Source organism: Acipenser ruthenus, chromosome 10 (genome assembly GCF_902713425.1).
Source record: "Acipenser ruthenus chromosome 10, fAciRut3.2 maternal haplotype, whole genome shotgun sequence".
Lineage (NCBI taxonomy): Eukaryota > Metazoa > Chordata > Actinopteri > Acipenseriformes > Acipenseridae > Acipenser > Acipenser ruthenus.
In genome coordinates this window covers 22,031,047-22,048,180 of record NC_081198.1, presented here as the reverse complement: position 1 = coordinate 22,048,180, position 17,134 = coordinate 22,031,047, and the positions used below count along the sequence as shown (strand labels likewise).

General features: G+C 46.0%; 5 non-coding genes across 5 annotated transcripts; all 5 read left to right on the top strand.

Annotated features, from left to right (window-relative positions):
• The first annotated feature begins 1,379 nt into the window (after nucleotides 1-1,379).
• On the top strand, nucleotides 1,380-1,570 carry LOC131738325 (U2 spliceosomal RNA). Its single transcript, XR_009329889.1, has one exon. It is a non-coding gene; the product is annotated as a U2 spliceosomal RNA (small nuclear RNA).
• Nucleotides 1,571-2,164: 594 nt separating this feature from the next.
• On the top strand, nucleotides 2,165-2,355 carry LOC131738295 (U2 spliceosomal RNA). Its single transcript, XR_009329859.1, has one exon. It is a non-coding gene; the product is annotated as a U2 spliceosomal RNA (small nuclear RNA).
• Nucleotides 2,356-2,954: 599 nt separating this feature from the next.
• LOC131739299 (U2 spliceosomal RNA) lies at nucleotides 2,955-3,145 on the top strand. Its single transcript, XR_009330467.1, has one exon. It is a non-coding gene; the product is annotated as a U2 spliceosomal RNA (small nuclear RNA).
• Nucleotides 3,146-3,747: 602 nt separating this feature from the next.
• LOC131739004 (U2 spliceosomal RNA) lies at nucleotides 3,748-3,938 on the top strand. The gene has a single exon (XR_009330172.1). It is a non-coding gene; the product is annotated as a U2 spliceosomal RNA (small nuclear RNA).
• Nucleotides 3,939-9,891: 5,953 nt separating this feature from the next.
• On the top strand, nucleotides 9,892-10,076 carry LOC131738534 (U2 spliceosomal RNA). Its single transcript, XR_009330010.1, has one exon. It is a non-coding gene; the product is annotated as a U2 spliceosomal RNA (small nuclear RNA).
• The last annotated feature ends 7,058 nt before the right edge of the window (nucleotides 10,077-17,134 follow it).

Genomic DNA, 17,134 nt, shown 5'->3' with positions numbered 1-17,134 from the left:
CGCTGAGACTGTGCTCTATGGTCCTGCGGGAGGAATCGATACCAGCACAGCTAAGTGCGTTTGGCGTGTCATCAATGTTGTCAAGCAGATCCTGTGGGAAGGCCGTAACGTCTGTGTCTATCACAAGCAGGAGCTAGACACTATCACCACGACCAGAAGGGCACAAACTCTTATCAAGGACTTTGTAATTCTGGACATCCGGACCCTCGGGAAGGACAAGGCCTGCGCGGAGTGGAGGATCGCCGGACTTCAGGACGTGAAGATGGAATAAAGGAAAAAACTGGAACCGCTAGCTCCTAGGAGCGGGACTACGGGGCACCGCTAAGCCTTTTATTTATTTTGTCATGCCAGCATTCCGCCCTTTTTAGCTGGCATGACCGTTTTTCAACGGTGCCCTGGTTTTATGTAGTCTTTTTGTTTCAGTTTTATTGACTTTTATTTGATTTACGTTGAATGTTTTATTTGATTTTGTTTTGTTTTGTTTTATGTATCTTTAAGATTTTTAATGTAAACTATTAAAAGTTACATTTTAAGTGTTTTAAAATTTTAGAATTTTAACTCACTGTTCTATACACTGTCCCTTTTCCCCTGTCCCTGTTTTAGATCTAGTTTTATGTTCACTTTTGAACTTTTTTAGAGAGCACTCCCCGGCCCTCACAAACACTGTTTTTTTATAGATGGTTCTTTTTTTCCAGTCACTTTTAAAGCAGCACAGGTTTTTTTCATGTTGATTTTAATCTGTGTCTGTTTTAACCATGTACAAAGCACAATTGTCTTGGTGTTTTTAAATGTATTTTAAATGCTTTTAAAACAAAATGTATGTCTGTATGCATGAATGTCATCTTTAAAAGAAATGTAAAATGAATGAAAAAAACGAATGGGTGTAAATGTAAAAAATGTAAAATCTCTTTCTCTCTTTCTTTCTCTCTTTCTCTCTTTCTCTCTTTCTTTCTCTCTTTCTTTCTTGCTGTCTTTCTTTCTTTTATTCACATGTGGTGATGATGTAGACAGCAGCAGGTTGTTTCCTGGGAGCATGCAGCTAACCAGACAAGTGTGGTGGAACATGTCCCTATTCCAGGACCTTCTTAGCAAGCCAGCCAGCCAGCGAGGCACAGTTGTAGTTACCCAAGGCACCTTGCACAGCATAGCAGCTTGGCATGACTATTTGTAAGACGCACTCCGCCAGTTTATGTTTTGTTTTTGGTGTTATGTGTGTGTTTTTGCTTTGTTTTGTTTCCTCCTGCTTAAATTGCACATTTCCCCTCTGGAAGCAGCAGCCCGTTTTTTGGGGGTCTGCTTGTGCTTGGAATTTTGCACCCACCTTTGAATCCCCCTGTGCCGTCCGGGCTTGGGGGGCCCCGGGCAAGGGCCAAGTCGCCATCGCTTCTCGGCCTTTTGGGTAAGATCAAGTGTAGTATCTGTTCTTATCAGTTTAATATCTGATACGTCCCCTATCAGGGGACCATATATTAAATTGATTTTTGGAATCGGGAGATGGAACAGGGGCTTGCTCCGTCCACTCCACGCATCGGCCCGGTATTGCAGTACCTCCGGGAACGGTGCACACCTTTCTCTAACGTTGGTCAAAGTCAGATCTGGATCTCTCCTGTGAGCATTTTGTCTACCCCTGCTGGAGGGAGAGTGCCAGTGTTGATGCAAGTTTTCCCGCCGTTTTACTTCTTTTTTTTTCTTTCTTTCTTTCTTTCTCTCTTTCTTTCTCTCTTTCTCTCTTTCTTTCTCTCTTTCTTTCTTGCTGTCTTTCTTTCTTTTATTCACATGTGGTGATGATGTAGACAGCAGCAGGTTGTTTCCTGGGAGCATGCAGCTAACCAGACAAGTGTGGTGGAACATGTCCCTATGCCAGGACCTTCTTAGCAAGCCAGCCAGCCAGCGAGGCACAGTTGTAGTTACCCAAGGCACCTTGCACAGCATAGCAGCTTGGCATGACTATTTGTAAGACGCACTCCGCCAGTTTATGTTTTGTTTTTGGTGTTATGTGTGTGTTTTTGCTTTGTTTTGTTTCCTCCTGCTTAAATTGCACATTTCCCCTCTGGAAGCAGCAGCCCGTTTTTTGGGGGTCTGCTTGTGCTTGGAATTTTGCACCCACCTTTGAATCCCCCTGTGCCGTCCGGGCTGGGGGGCCCCGGGCAAGGGCCAAGTCGCCATCGCTTCTCGGCCATTCGGCTAAGATCAAGTGTAGTATCTGTTCTTATCAGTTTAATATCTGATACGTCCCCTATCAGGGGACCATATATTAAATTGATTTTTGGAATCGGGAGATGGAACAGGGGCTTGCTCCGTCCACTCCACGCATCGGCCCGGTATTGCAGTACCTCCGGGAACGGTGCACACCTTTCTCTAACGTTGGTCAAAGTCAGATCTGGATCTCTCCTGTGAGCATTTTGTCTACCCCTGCTGGAGGGAGAGTGCCAGTGTTGATGCAAGTTTTCCCGCCGTTTTACTTCTTTTTTTTTTCTTTCTCTCTTTCTTTCTTTCTCTCTTTCTTTCTCTCTTTCTCTCTTTCTTTCTCTCTTTCTTTCTTGCTGTCTTTCTTTCTTTTATTCACATGTGGTGATGATGTAGACAGCAGCAGGTTGTTTCCTGGGAGCATGCAGCTAACCAGACAAGTGTGGTGGAACATGTCCCTATGCCAGGACCTTCTTAGCAAGCCAGCCAGCCAGCGAGGCACAGTTGTAGTTACCCAAGGCACCTTGCACAGCATAGCAGCTTGGCATGACTATTTGTAAAACGCACTCCGCCAGTTTATGTTTTGTTTTTGGTGTTATGTGTGTGTTTTTGCTTTGTTTTGTTTTCTCCTGCTTAAATTGCACATTTCCCCTCTGGAAGCAGCAGCCCGTTTTTTGGGGGTCTGCTTGTGCTTGAAATTTTGCACCCACCTTTGAATCCCCCTGTGCCGTCCGGGCTGGGGGGCCCCGGGCAAGGGCCAAGTCGCCATCGCTTCTCGGCCTTTTGGCTAAGATCAAGTGTAGTATCTGTTCTTATCAGTTTAATATCTGATACGTCCCCTATCAGGGGACCATATATTAAATTGATTTTTGGGATCGGGAGATGGAACAGGGGCTTGCTCCGTCCACTCCACGCATCGGCCCGGTATTGCAGTACCTCCGGGAACGGTGCACACCTTTCTCTAACGTTGGTCAAAGTCAGATCTGGATCTCTCCTGTGAGCATTTTGTCTACCCCTGCTGGAGGGAGAGTGCCAGTGTTGATGCAAGTTTTCCCGCCGTTTTACTTCTTTTTTTTTCATTCTCTCTCTCTTTCTTTCTTTCTCTCTTTCTTTCTCTCTTTCTCTCTTTCTTTCTCTCTTTCTTTCTTGCTGTCTTTCTTTCTTTTATTCACATGTGGTGATGATGTAGACAGCAGCAGTTTGTTTCCTGGGAGCATGCAGCTAACCAGACAAGTGTGGTGGAACATGTCCCTATGCCAGGACCTTCTTAGCAAGCCAGCCAGCCAGCGAGGCACAGTTGTAGTTACCCAAGGCACCTTGCACAGCATAGCAGCTTGGCATGACTATTTGTAAGACGCACTCCGCCAGTTTATGTTTTGTTTTTGGTGTTATGTGTGTGTTTTTGCTTTGTTTTGTTTTCTCCTGCTTAAATTGCACATTTCCCCTCTGGAAGCAGCAGCCCGTTTTTTTGGGGTCTGCTTGTGGTTGAAATTTTGCACCCACCTTTGAATCCCCCTGTGCCGTCCGGGCTGGGGGGCCCCGGGCAAGGGCCAAGTCGCCATCGCTTCTCGGCCTTTTGGCTAAGATCAAGTGTAGTATCTGTTCTTATCAGTTTAATATCTGATACGTCCCCTATCAGGGGACCATATATTAAATTGATTTTTGGAATCGGGAGATGGAACAGGGGCTTGCTCCGTCCACTCCACGCATCGGCCCGGTATTGCAGTACCTCCGGGAACGGTGCACACCTTTCTCTAACGTTGGTCAAAGTCAGATCTGGATCTCTCCTGTGAGCATTTTGTCTACCCCTGCTGGAGGGAGAGTGCCAGTGTTGATGCAAGTTTTCCCGCCGTTTTACTTCTTTTTTTTTCTTTCTCTCTTTCTTTCTTTCTCTCTTTCTTTCTCTCTTTCTCTCTTTCTTTCTCTCTTTCTTTCTTGCTGTCTTTCTTTCTTTTATTCACATGTGGTGATGATGTAGACAGCAGCAGGTTGTTTCCTGGGAGCATGCAGCTAACCAGACAAGTGTGGTGGAACATGTCCCTATGCCAGGACCTTTTTAGCAAGCCAGCCAGCCAGCGAGGCACAGTTGTAGTTACCCAAGGCACCTTGCACAGCATAGCAGCTTGGCATGACTATTTGTAAGACGCACTCCGCCAGTTTATGTTTTGTTTTTGGTGTTATGTGTGTGTTTTTGCTTTGTTTTGTTTTCTCCTGCTTAAATTGCACATTTCCCCTCTGGAAGCAGCAGCCCGTTTTTTTGGGGTCTGCTTGTGCTTGAAATTTTGCACCCACCTTTGAATCCCCCTGTGCCGTCCGGGCTGGGGGGCCCCGGGCAAGGGCCAAGTCGCCATCGCTTCTCGGCCTCTTGGCTCAGATCAAGTGTAGTACCTGCGTGCGGGGAATCTCTTGGTTGGAAGCGATAGCATTTGGTTGCGGAAACTTATTTGAGAATTGTATATTTTTGTGTTATATAATTTGTTTTTGTTTTGTTCCCCCAGGTTCTGGTTTGGTTCTTTGCGGTTGCTGTGAGGAGAGAGTAGGACAGGACAGAGGAAGGAAGCTGGGGGGTAAGTCCCTTCGGGGGCTTATCTTTTTTTTTGGTGGCGTTTTTTTCTCTTTTCTAATTTTGTGGTGATGGCCGCTACTAGGGTAGGAGTGCGGAGGCACCATTGTGCTAGGTTTTGTTTGAAAGAAAGTGAGGGTTTATTGGTCACTAGAACTGATTTTTCCAAGCGAGTTTTACAGAAAGAGCTGGGCCTTAAGCCTGGTGATATCTTTTGTCTTATTAATCTTCCAGGAGGGAGGGGGTGGGATGTGAGCTTGATGAGTTCTTCTGTCATGGAATATTTTTGGAGAAGGTATGAGGAAAAGAGATATGAGGGTTTGTTGAGTGAGTTTAATGTAGAGAGGTTAAGTTACACTGGAGTGAAAACTGTGTTTGTAAAGATGTTTAATGAGCTAGTGGAAGCAGAGGATGTGGCTACTTGGTTAGCACGTTTTTGTACAGTTAAAGGGTCACCTGTGAAAGTGATGGATGCAGAGGGGATTTGGACTTGTTCCTGGAAGATTCCAGTAGTACAGAGACCAGACTATGGGGGGTATGGTGGTTTGGAGCATATTCCTCAGACTATTGTGCTTGGTGAAAATAGAGGGCTGGTATACTATCAGGGTCAGCCAAAGTTGTGTAGAAACTGTGGAGAAATGGGGCACCTTCGTGAGGCTTGTAAACAGATAATATGCAAAAAGTGTAGGGGTGTTGGCCATGTCTATGCTGAATGTACGAATGAAAGGAAGTGCAATTTGTGCGGTGAAACATCTCATTTGTTTAGGAACTGCCCCAAATCATATGCTAACATGTTGAAAGAGGATTACAACAATGCAGGTGTGGCGGTGGTTAAAGATGGTGAGGTTGGGGAAAAAAGCACTACTGAGGATGTAGGGAAAGAGGTTCAGGACAAGGACAAAGTCGTTTTGAAAGGGTGTTTGGTTGAGGATTTGGTTGTGTCTTCATCAGGTGAGGAGGTGGAAGAGGATAGGGTGGAGTCAGATCCAAATGTGGGGAATGCTAAGGTGATTGGTCCTGAGGGGCAGAAGGTAATTGAGGGTGAAACAGGTGCAGCTGAAAGTAAGAAGCCGGAGGCGGGGCCTGGTAGGGCGGTGGCTGGTGGAGAGTTGCAGCAGGAGGTGTGCAAAATTCCCAGCAGTCCTTGTAGTACTGCAAGTGATTTATTAATATGTTTGGAGTCCTCATTGGGGAGCGAGGATGAAAGCAGGGACTTTGAAATGAAGGAACTGGAAAATTCAAAAAAAAGGAAATTTGATTATTTTGAGGAAACTGATCAGGAAAAAAATATTGTGACTCAGGATGATGGGGTGGTGTGTTGTGAGTTTGGGGTTGAGGGTGTGTCTTCCCCCTCAGGGTCAGAAAGAGAAGATTATCCTGTGAAAGAACAGAACGAGGCACCTTTTCTAGGGCCATGCTTGGAAGATGTTGGTAGTGGCTATAGTTAGATTTAAAATGGATGTTTTTTTTTATTATTATTATTATTATTATGGCGCTTTCAGTGGCTACTATAAATGTAAGGAGTATGAAGAGCAGCCTGAGGGGTGAGGCTGTTTTGTCCTTTTTAGGCAGTCAGAATTTTGATGTGATTATGTTACAGGAGTGTGGTCTTCCTTTTAAGGAGAATTATTTGGACATGGGGAAGAAATGGAAATATGGGCCATCCTTTTGGAGTGGGTCTGATGAAAATAAATCTGATGGGGTAGCCATTTTAATTAAAAATAGGAATTTGGTGGTGAAAGGGAGTACTGTGGTGAAGTCTGGGAGACTTTTGAGAGTAGACATTTGTTATATGGGGAAAGATTGTGTTTTTGTTAATGTATATGCATCACCAAATGTACATGAGCGAACTGAGTTATTCAATGATTTAAGAGGTGTTTTAGTGAGGAATAAAACAGTGGTATTAGCAGGTGATTTTAATTGTGTTCTTAGGAAGGAGGAGAAAGCACCTATAAAGGATGGCTTCAAATTGGATAAATCCTCGCTGGTACTAAACGAGATTGTTAAAGATTTTAAATTGATTGATTTATTTCGTAAGCACAAGCCTGATGAGAAGGGGTTCACATGGGTGAGGGATAATGGAACACAAAGCTCGAGAATTGACTTTGTTTTTGTGAGCAAGGGGGTTAAATGTATAGACTGTACAGTGAGCCCAGTTTTCTTTTCGGATCACTTGGTTTTAAATGTAAAAATTGATTTGGTTGCATGTGTCACTTTGGGGAAGGGTGTGTGGAAGCTAAATATTTCACTGTTAGAGGATAAGGCTATAGAAGCCTTATTCCAGGTGAGGTATGAGGAATGGAGATCTCTGAAGGGGTGTTTTGAAACAGGAGGGCAGTGGTGGGAAGAAGTTAAAAAAAGGATTAAAGAATTCTTTATTATGGTGGGCAAGAGGAAGGCTGGAAAAGAAAAGAGGAAAATTGGAGGGTTAAGTAAAAGATTAAACCGATATTATAGATTGAGGGAGAGGGGTTTTGACTTTAATGAAGAAATAAATCAGGTAAAAAAAGAATTAAAAGACATTTTTGAGAGAGGATGTAAAAAAGTCATTTTCCAGAGTCGGGTTAAGGTGTTGGAAGAAAATGAAACATGTTCTCGTTTCTTTTTCAAAAAGGTTGTTGAGGGGAGCAAAACAATGGGAGGGTTGAAGAAGGATGGTGTTGTGGTCTCAACTACTGAGGAGATGTTGGGTGTGGCTGAGGGGTTTTATAAAGAACTATATGGAGAGAGGGAGGGGGAGAAAGATAAAATGGAGGAGCTGGAGAGGGCCTTGGAGGGGAAAGTGGTTAATGGGAAACACCTGGAAGAAGATTTAACTCTAGAGGAGGTGGGGAAGGCAATGAAAAGTTTTAAAAGAGGGAAGGTCCCAGGAAGTGATGGACTTCCTTTGGAGTTTTATTTGAAATTCTGGGATATTATAGCAAGGGATATTCTTTTGGTTTTTAAAGAGTTTGGGAAACAAGAGATCTTGCCTGAAAGTTTCAGACAAGGGATAATTACTCTGATTTTTAAAAAAAACGATAAACAAGATTTGAAGAATTGGAGGCCTATTAGTCTATTGAATGTGGATTTTAAAATTTTTAGTAAGATTTTAACTCTTAGGATGAAAAATGTATTGGAGGAAGTGATAGACCCGGATCAGACCTGTGCTGTGCCTGGAAGGAGGATCACGGACAGTCTGGTAATGATTCGTGACACCATCTGTTACGCGAGAGACAGAAATATGAGGATCTGTTTATTAAATTTAGATTTGGAGAAGGCTTACGATCGGATCTCGCACCAGTTTATGTTTCATATTCTGCTAAAGATGGGGTTTCCGGAGAGGTTTCTAGCCTGGGTGGGTCTGCTGTACAAAGGGATTGAGAGCAGGATATTGATAAATGGGGTTTTGTCTAAAACAGTTGGAATAAACTGTGGTGTTAGGCAAGGGTGTCCGTTATCCCCCTTACTGTTTATATGCTGTATGGAACCTCTAGCGCAGCTTCTGAGAAAGGAGAAAAATATCACTGGTTTTAGAATCCCTGGGAGTGGGGGGATGGAAGTCAAGTGTGCCCTTTACATGGACGATGTGAATGTTGTTTGTGTTGACGAACCATCTGTGAGTAAAGTTTTAGCTATAACAGAACAATTTTGTAAGGCATCTGGGTCCAAGCTAAACAAAGAGAAGAGTGAAATTATGTTTTATGGGAAGTGGGATACGGCGGTCGGGAAGGACTTAAATGTAAAGAGGGACTGTATTAAAATATTGGGGGTCAATTTTGGGGCTGTAGGTGATGGAACTAAGAATTGGGAGGAGGTGGGTGTAAAAGTCAAGAAGAAGTTGGGATACTGGAAGTTGCGGAACCTCACACTGGAAGGGAAGGTTCTGATTGTTAAAGCTGTCATTTTGCCTATTTTGTTGTATACCTCTATGATTTTTCCTCCAGCCAAGCAGACGGTTTGTGTTCTCAGGAGAGAGCTGTTCCACTTCTTCTGGGGATCAAAATGGGAGAGATTGAGAAGGGAGATTGTGGGTAAAGGGAAGCTAAAGGGCGGTAAAGGGTTGCCAGATATATTCATGTTTTTAATGATAAAGTATGTATGTTTTCATTTTGATATGTGCGTAAATGGAGTCTGTAAAGGGGCGTTTTTTGTTAGGTTTTTTTTGGGATCGTATCTCAGGAGTCTGAAAATAATGAATATCTCATTGACTGTTCCCACTGCGTTTGAGATACCGTATCACTATGCAATTATTAAAAGGTTTTTAAAAGACCGAGATATGGAGAAGTGTGGAAAGGATGTGTTTTTCAATAAAAAAAAACTATCTGTTTTTGTACAGGAAAGGGAACAAATGTGTTCAGTCAAGGGTGCTATGCTTGCCGACCCAAAGAGGGTGTGGAGGAATGTGGCCCATCCTGGCCTAGTGAATCGGCATCGTGACCTGTCCTGGCTGGTGGCCCATGACATCTTGCCTGTGAGAGCAATGTTGAATGCAAGGAATCTCTCGAGAACCTCTAGATGTCCCAGAGAGGGCTGTGGGGCGGAGGAGACATGCCTGCATTTGTTTCGAGAATGCCATTTTGCAATAAACCTATGGAGAGAAGTAGTAGGTTTCACTGACCTGTTTCTGGATAGTAATATCTTGGATGATATGATGGTGCTCTACGGGATCAGTAAAAAAGTTTTTCCCAAAGGACTTTGGTTCAAAATATGGGTTGTGATTACCTGTGTAAAGGATGCAATCTGGAAAGTAAGGAACTTGTTGGTGCTGCAAAATAAACTTTTGACTGTAATTGAAACAAAACAACTTGCGCTGTCTATTGTGAAAGATTATGTGTTGCGAGATGTGGCTGCTGGAGACCTGGAGAAGGTGAAGATGGAATGGCATCTGGAACAATGGGAAGATGGGATGGAATGGGTCACCGGGCTGGTTGATGGGTCTGGGTCTGGTTTCACGGGGACAGGGTGAAGGATGTTCTTTGAGGACACACACTTGCCTGTACAAAATGTTTTGGAACTATGTGGATGGAATGAATGTATAATTATGTAATATGTCCGTATTCAGTAAGGTAAAAGGATATATGGAAATGAATGGTGATTTGTTATGTGCTGATTTGTCTAGAGGGTATTGTAACTGATATGGTATTGTGAATATTTAATTAATAAAATTTATAAAAAAAAAAAAAAAAAAAAATCTGTTCTTATCAGTTTAATATCTGATACGTCCCCTATCATTGGACCATATATTAAATTGATTTTTGGAATCGGGAGATGGAACAGGGGCTTGCTCCGTCCACTCCACGCATCGGCCCGGTATTGCAGTACCTCCGGGAACGGTGCACACCTTTCTCTAACGTTGGTCAAAGTCAGATCTGGATCTCTCCTGTGAGCATTTTGTCTACCCCTGCTGGAGGGAGAGTGCCAGTGTTGATGCAAGTTTTCCCGCCGTTTTACTTCTTTTTTTTTCTTTCTCTCTTTCTTTCTTTCTTTTTCTTTCTCTCTTTCTTTCTTGCTGTCTTTCTTTCTTTTATTCACATGTGGTGATGATGTAGACAGCAGCAGTTTGTTTCCTGGGAGCATGCAGCTAACCAGACAAGTGTGGTGGAACATGTCCCTATGCCAGGTCCTTCTTAGCCAGCCATATACTCTGGCTTCTCTTCAGTTCGAATAAATCTTTCTAAGACTAAGGTTTAGAGGGTAGTGGCATTGCCCGCTCCCTCCGAGGGTCTGTGAGAGGTTTGTTCGGGTGAGGAGGAACAGAATTTTTTTTATTTTTGACTGGCTTTCTTCAGCTCGGCAACTTTTTGGAAGACTAATGCTCAGTCTGGTTTTGGCTTGCCCAATCCAGGCCGAGGGTCTTTCAAGATTTTGTTGACTGTTGAGAGCAGTTTTTTCTTTTTCAGGCGGTTCCCGTTTTTTTCTTTTTCAGGCGGTTCCGGCTTTTCCAGACGTTCCTGGAGTTAGAGAGAAGGAGGACCTACCATCCAGACGACCTTTGAGGACCCTTTGATGACCTAGACGACCTCATCCCCAGCCCTTGATTGTAATCGAGATCCAGACCGAGAGAGCAGCAGGCGCCCAGCAGAGGGCGCCATCTGGGAGGAGCAGAGGGCGGCCCCGGACCCCGAGGAGGCGTCACAGCCACGATTCTTCCTACGTGGTCTCGGTGCCAAGCAGCGCCCCCTACTCCGCCAGGGAAGGACACCGTTCACCTGGGGAGGGGGTCCCTCTTGCGAGGCGACCATCTCCTCAGGGACTAAAGTAATAGTTCCTTCAACTGCCCAGATTTGCTGCTTACGTTGTCTCTTTTCCGTAGAGAGAGACAACCCGGACGTCCAGAGGCTTCTCCCACCCCAATCGGAGGAGCCAGCTGAAGGATGGCGTTCCGGCCAACCCAGGAAACCAGGAGGCACAATGCGGTGCGCTTCACAAGAAACAAGCAAGATGAAACGGAACCAGGACTGACGAGACTGGAGTTCAGCCGGACCATTCTTCAGAGGGGTATGGGTTTTTCCCCTTCTGACTTGAATTGTTTGGTGAAATTGCCAGGGCTTAAGGAAGTGTTTGAGGTCAGTTTTAGGAACCCCCAAAAGTTACAAGAAATGTGGTCCTTTTGGGGGGAGAATAAATATCTCGCTCCATACAAAGAATTTTGTGTGGATGCACTGACAGACAGAGAAATGAAAGTTGTTACTGTCCAATTTTTCAATGAGGCTGTTAGCGACTATGATATTACAACATGGCTTAACCGCTATGGGAGGGTGTCATCAGAAGGGAGGAAAATTACAGATGAAGATGGGGTTTGGACAGGAGCCAGAAAGTGGCTGGTACGCCTTAATGTTGATCCATCGGGCATTGGAGGCGTCCGCCACATTCCAAACTCCATAGTGTTAGGGCCCAACAGAGGGCTGGTATTCTATAATGGGATGCCAAAACTCTGCAGGAAATGTGGGGAATTAGGACACCTGGCGGCCGCGTGTACTGTAGTCAAGTGCAGGAACTGCGGCGCCCCCCACGAGACCAGCCACTGCAGAGAAGAGAGGCAGTGCAATTTGTGTGGAAAGAAGGGGCACCTGTTTAAGGACTGCCCCTCTTCCTATGCCAACATGGCCAGAGCCAGCAAGGCAAACATGAACAAGCCTAGGCCTGAGCAGGAAGAGGGAGCAAGTAACAAAGATCAGTCCACATCACCACCAACAGTATCCAAGACCCAGACTCCAGCACCACCATCATCACCAGCACCCCCTCACCCCCCCGCCCCCGAGACATGTCCCGTTTTACGAGGACCCCTTCCCCCAGCCCAGAGAGAGAGTACAACAGCCACTCCACTAGCTCCTCCAGTAGCTCCTCTGATGCAGAACACGAGTCAGGGAGGGAGCCCGGACCCAGCAGCGGCCCCCCCCTGAGTAGGGCCCTCTCAGCGCCAGCACTCCCCCTCGGCTCTCGTTATGACGCCATAAGGATTGAGTCCGTGGGGGAGGAAAGCAAAAGCGACAGTGAAAGTGAGAGTGAGAAGGAGGGGAAGGGAGTGAAGAACCAGCAGAGGGTGGGGAAAAGAAAGGGTAGAGACGAGGGGGGGAAAAGAAAGAAGATCAGGATCAAAGACAGCAAGTTGCAGGTGGCCCCCATAGATCCAAAACCAGCTAATGTCCACACAAAGTCCCCAGTCTTGCCCTCGCAGGCAGAGACGGAGGCGAGTGGGACGGCTACACTGCCGCCTAGTGGGCAGGTAGCAGCCAGCCAGGGCATCCCCAGCCAGCCTTCCCAGTCGTTGGCACAAACCCTAGCACACCTCGCAGAAGAGGTGTTCACTAATGCACCGAGGGAGAGGTCGGGGTCAACACCTTCCCTGACCAGCAGTACCTCTGTAGCAATGACCCTCTTCAAGCGAAGGGCCTCCCTTCAAAGCATCCTTGACCCCCTCCCTTGTATGGGCAAAACCAGGGGCCCCCTAGAGGTCCTCCTAGATACAGCACTGGAGGACATGGGAATACCCCTGGACGCGGTAAGCCAGAAGTCTGCTAACAGCTCCAATTCAACAGACGGTAACAGCCAAAGAATGCTGTCTGTCATAACCCCCCCCCAGGACAAAGCTGACCCACACGTTCCGAGGGGCCCTGAGCAAGTTCCACCAGACTTACCTTGTGGGGAGTTGAATAGCCCCAACAACTCCACGTACTGTGCATATAAAGACGGTGCCTTCTTGGACGAGGCAGCAGTGAGTACCTTCTCAGGGGTGATGGGAGTTGCAAATAAGCCCAAGCCCCCTCGAAGCAAGCGTAGAGCTAAGAGTAGGAAGAGTGTCCCGACCTCCCAATCATAGTCGCTATGGGGTGGACGCAGCGACTCCTTTTCTTGTTAGCTACCCTGATGGCCCTGATATGTGTGTCTGTTAATGTCAGGAGCATCAGGGAGACACAAAAAAGATTTGATGTACTAAACTATCTAGCTAACTTGAAAGCAGATCTCATCTTTCTGCAGGAGTGTGGTATTTCGTCGAGCCCTGATTATAGGGACCTGAAGGAGAGTTGGACCCTGGGGGACTCCTTCTGGTCGGGCTCCAACATAGCCAGAGCCGACGGAGTAGGTATCCTGTTTAAAAACCCATTTATTACCTCCCGCAGCAGCAGGGAGGTAGAACCTGGTAGAATTCTGAGCGTGGATGTGACATACAACAACACTCCCCTCAGACTGGTCAATGTCTACGCACCCACTAACCAAAACGAAAGAGTTCAATTTTTTCCAAAGCTGCGTCCACTCCTGCTGGGGAACGTACCCGTCATCGTGTCAGGTGACTTCAATTGTGCTCTGAGGGACGTAGACCGGAGCAGGCCACGCAACGACCGCTCTAGTAGAGTTTTGTCCTCCGTAATATCTGATTTCTCCCTGTGTGATGCAGGTAAGGACCTGGTGCCTCCCTTTACCTGGGTGAGCTCATCTGGGACCTCCTTCTCCCGTATAGATCTCGTCCTGCATACCAGCTCCCTTACGAAGACGGCAGTAGACACCCAGGCCGTCTTCTTCTCTGACCATAGGCTCCTGCAGGTAACATTGCAGGTCCCTCAGACCTCCCAGATGGGGTCAGGGGTTTGGAAATTAAACACCTCCTTACTCGATGACCCCTCCATAGCTGCAGCCTATAAGAGCAGGCTTGTTGAGTGGACCACTTTGCGTGACCTATTCAACTCCCCTATAGAGTGGTGGGAGATGGTCAAAATCAGAACTAAGGGTTATTTCATAGCAGCAGGCAAGAGGAAAGCAAAAGAAAGGAGGGCCAAATATAAACACCTGAATGCTGCCCTCCAGCATCTGAGCCTGCTTCAGCTTCGGGGGTTCCCTGTAAGCGACGAGATAGCCCAGACCAAGCTAGATCTTTCAGTGCTTTGTAGGGAGGAACAACGAAAGGTCATGCACAATGCAAAAGTGCAAAAAATGGAGGAAGACGAAAAGTGTACTCGCTTCTTCTTCCAGAAAACGAGGGAGAAGCGGCACTTGATGTCCTCCATGCTCGACAGCAGGGGGAGGATAGTAGAGGATAGTGAGGGAGTGAAAAAAGTGGTAGAGAACTTCTATAGGGACCTATATAACATCAAAGCTACAGATGACACCCTGATAGAGTGGTTCCTGAGCCAGTTGGAGCCTGACTCAGTGCGGGACGACGAGGAGGAGGAGAAGGACCCAGAACTCACGCTGAAGGAGCTCACCCAGGCGGTTAAGACCATGAACACCGGTAAGACGCCAGGTCCAGATGGCATCCCGGGTGAGTATTACCATCTTTTTTGGGACACGCTAAAAGTCCATTTAGCGGAGGTCTACAGAGCGGTCTACAGGGAGAAGCGGTTGGGCCCTTCTATGCGGGAGAGTGTAATTACTCTCCTTCATAAGAAAGGGGAAGTTAAAGATCTACGGAATTGGCGCCCAATCAGCCTCCTTTGCGTGGATTACAAGATACTAGCCAAAGCTCTGATGCTCTGGCTACAAGTACACCTCCCTTTGGTCATTGGCCCCGACCAGGCTTGTGGCGTCCCAGGGAGGTCCATCACGGATATTTTAATGTTAACAAGGGACATTCTGGCTTATTCTAGAGAACGGAACCATCCCCTCTGCCTGTTCAACCTTGACCAGGAGAAGGCGTTCGATAGGGTAAGCCATGAATATATGTACAAAGTGATGGACCAGATGAAATTCGCTCCTGGACTTAGGGAGTGGGTTAAAACCATATATACAAACATTAGTACCCGAGTCTTGGTGAACAGGCACCTGACTGGTAAAATATCTATCCAGTCAGGGGTCAGACAGGGTTGCCCACTATCCCCACTGCTATATGTCGTGTGCATTGAACCCCTCCTGCAGGCAATTCGTAGGGATACCAATATAACTGGTTTCCAGCTGCCTGGATCCAACGGGGTCCAGGTCAAAACAACAGCATATATGGACGATGTGTCACTCATTTGCACCAACACATCGTCGGTACCTCGGATTAGTAATATCCTTGAGAAGTACTGCACGGCGACCGGGGCAGTGATTAATAAGTCCAAGAGCGAAGTCTACGTGTCTAAAAATTGGCAGGTAGATAGGGAACTGTCGGACATGTACCCTGTCAAAAAGGACAAAATCAAGATTCTGGGCCTCATTTTCGAGAACAATAGCTCGGGGGCCCAGAGCTGGACGGCGGCCATTAACCAGGTCCGTAAAAAGATTGGCGGATGGAGCACAAGATCCTTAACAATGACGGGTAGAGTATTAATAACCAAGTCTATACTGTTCCCCATCCTCTCTTATGTAGGAAAAATCTTTCCCCCAGACAGGACCACCAAAAAAGTGGTGGACCGCATTATCCACCGCTTTATCTGGGGCAGCAAGATGGAGAGGGTAAAGCGAGCCACCCTGAGTAAAGCCGACAAGAAGGGAGGTAAGGGGGTCCCGGACGTTGTGCAGCTCACCCGAGTGCAGGGGCTCACGCAAACTATCAAGAACATCCAGGCCCTGGACAGGAAGGTATGTTACATGAATCGTTTCTATTTTGCCACCTGTCTCAGGGCCTTGGGCCTCTGCACTATTGATAACACCGTGCCGTACTCCTGGGACCCCCCATTGTATTATAGAACCTTAAGGGACACTATATATAAATTGGGCTTAGATAAAGCAAAATTGGCCTCCTGGGAATACAAGGCTGTAACTAAATATCTTGCCGGTTCCCAGGAAATTGAAAAAGTAGCTACTTTCTCCCTCACCCAAAGCCAAAAAATCTGGGAGAATGTGTCTCACAGCTGCCTCAGTAATGTCCAGAAGGATATAGCATGGAACACCGTCCACAGTGCACTCCCCACTCGAGCGTTCATGTTCAGGAGGGGACTAGCCCAAGTAGAAACATGCCCCTATGCAAAGTGCCGCAAGAGAGAAACACCAGCCCATATCTTCTGGGAGTGTGATGTGGCTGGCAGTGTCTGGCTCTCTGTCTCTGTCTTCCTAAACAGGTTTGCTGACACGGCCAAGATGACCGCTGAGACTGTGCTCTATGGGCCTGCGGGAGGAATCGATACCAGCACAGCTAAGTGCGTTTGGCGTGTCATCAATGTTGTCAAGCAGATCCTGTGGGAAGGCCGTAACGTCTGTGTCTATCACAAGCAGGAGCTAGACACTATCACCACGACCAGAAGGGCACAAACTCTTATCAAGGACTTTGTAATTCTGGACATCCGGACCCTCGGGAAGGACAAGGCCTGCGCGGAGTGGAGGATCGCCGGACTTCAGGACGTGAAGATGGAATAAAGGAAAAAACTGGAACCGCTAGCTCCTAGGAGCGGGACTACGGGGCACCGCTAAGCCTTTTATTTATTTTGTCATGCCAGCATTCCGCCCTTTTTAGCTGGCATGACCGTTTTTTCAACGGTGCCCTGGTTTTATGTAGTCTTTTTGTTTCAGTTTTATGGACTTTTATTTGATTTACGTTGAATGTTTTATTTGATTTTGTTTTGTTTTGTTTTATGTATCTTTAAGATTTTTAATGTAAACTATTAAAAGTTACATTTTAAGTGTTTTAAAATTTTAGAATTTTAACTCACTGTTCTATACACTGTCCCTTTTCCCCTGTCCCTGTTTTAGATCTAGTTTTATGTTCACTTTTGAACTTTTTTAGAGAGCACTCCCCGGCCCTCACAAACACTGGTTTTTTATAGATGGTTCTTTTTTTCCAGTCACTTTTAAAGCAGCACAGGTTTTTTTCATGTTGATTTTAATCTGTGTCTGTTTTAACCATGTACTAAGCACAATTGTCTTGGTGTTTTTAAATGTATTTTAAATGCTTTTAAAACAAAATGTATGTCTGTATGCATGAATGTCATCTTTAAAAGAAATGTAAAATGAATGAAAAAAACGAATGGGTGTAAATGTAAAAAATGTAAA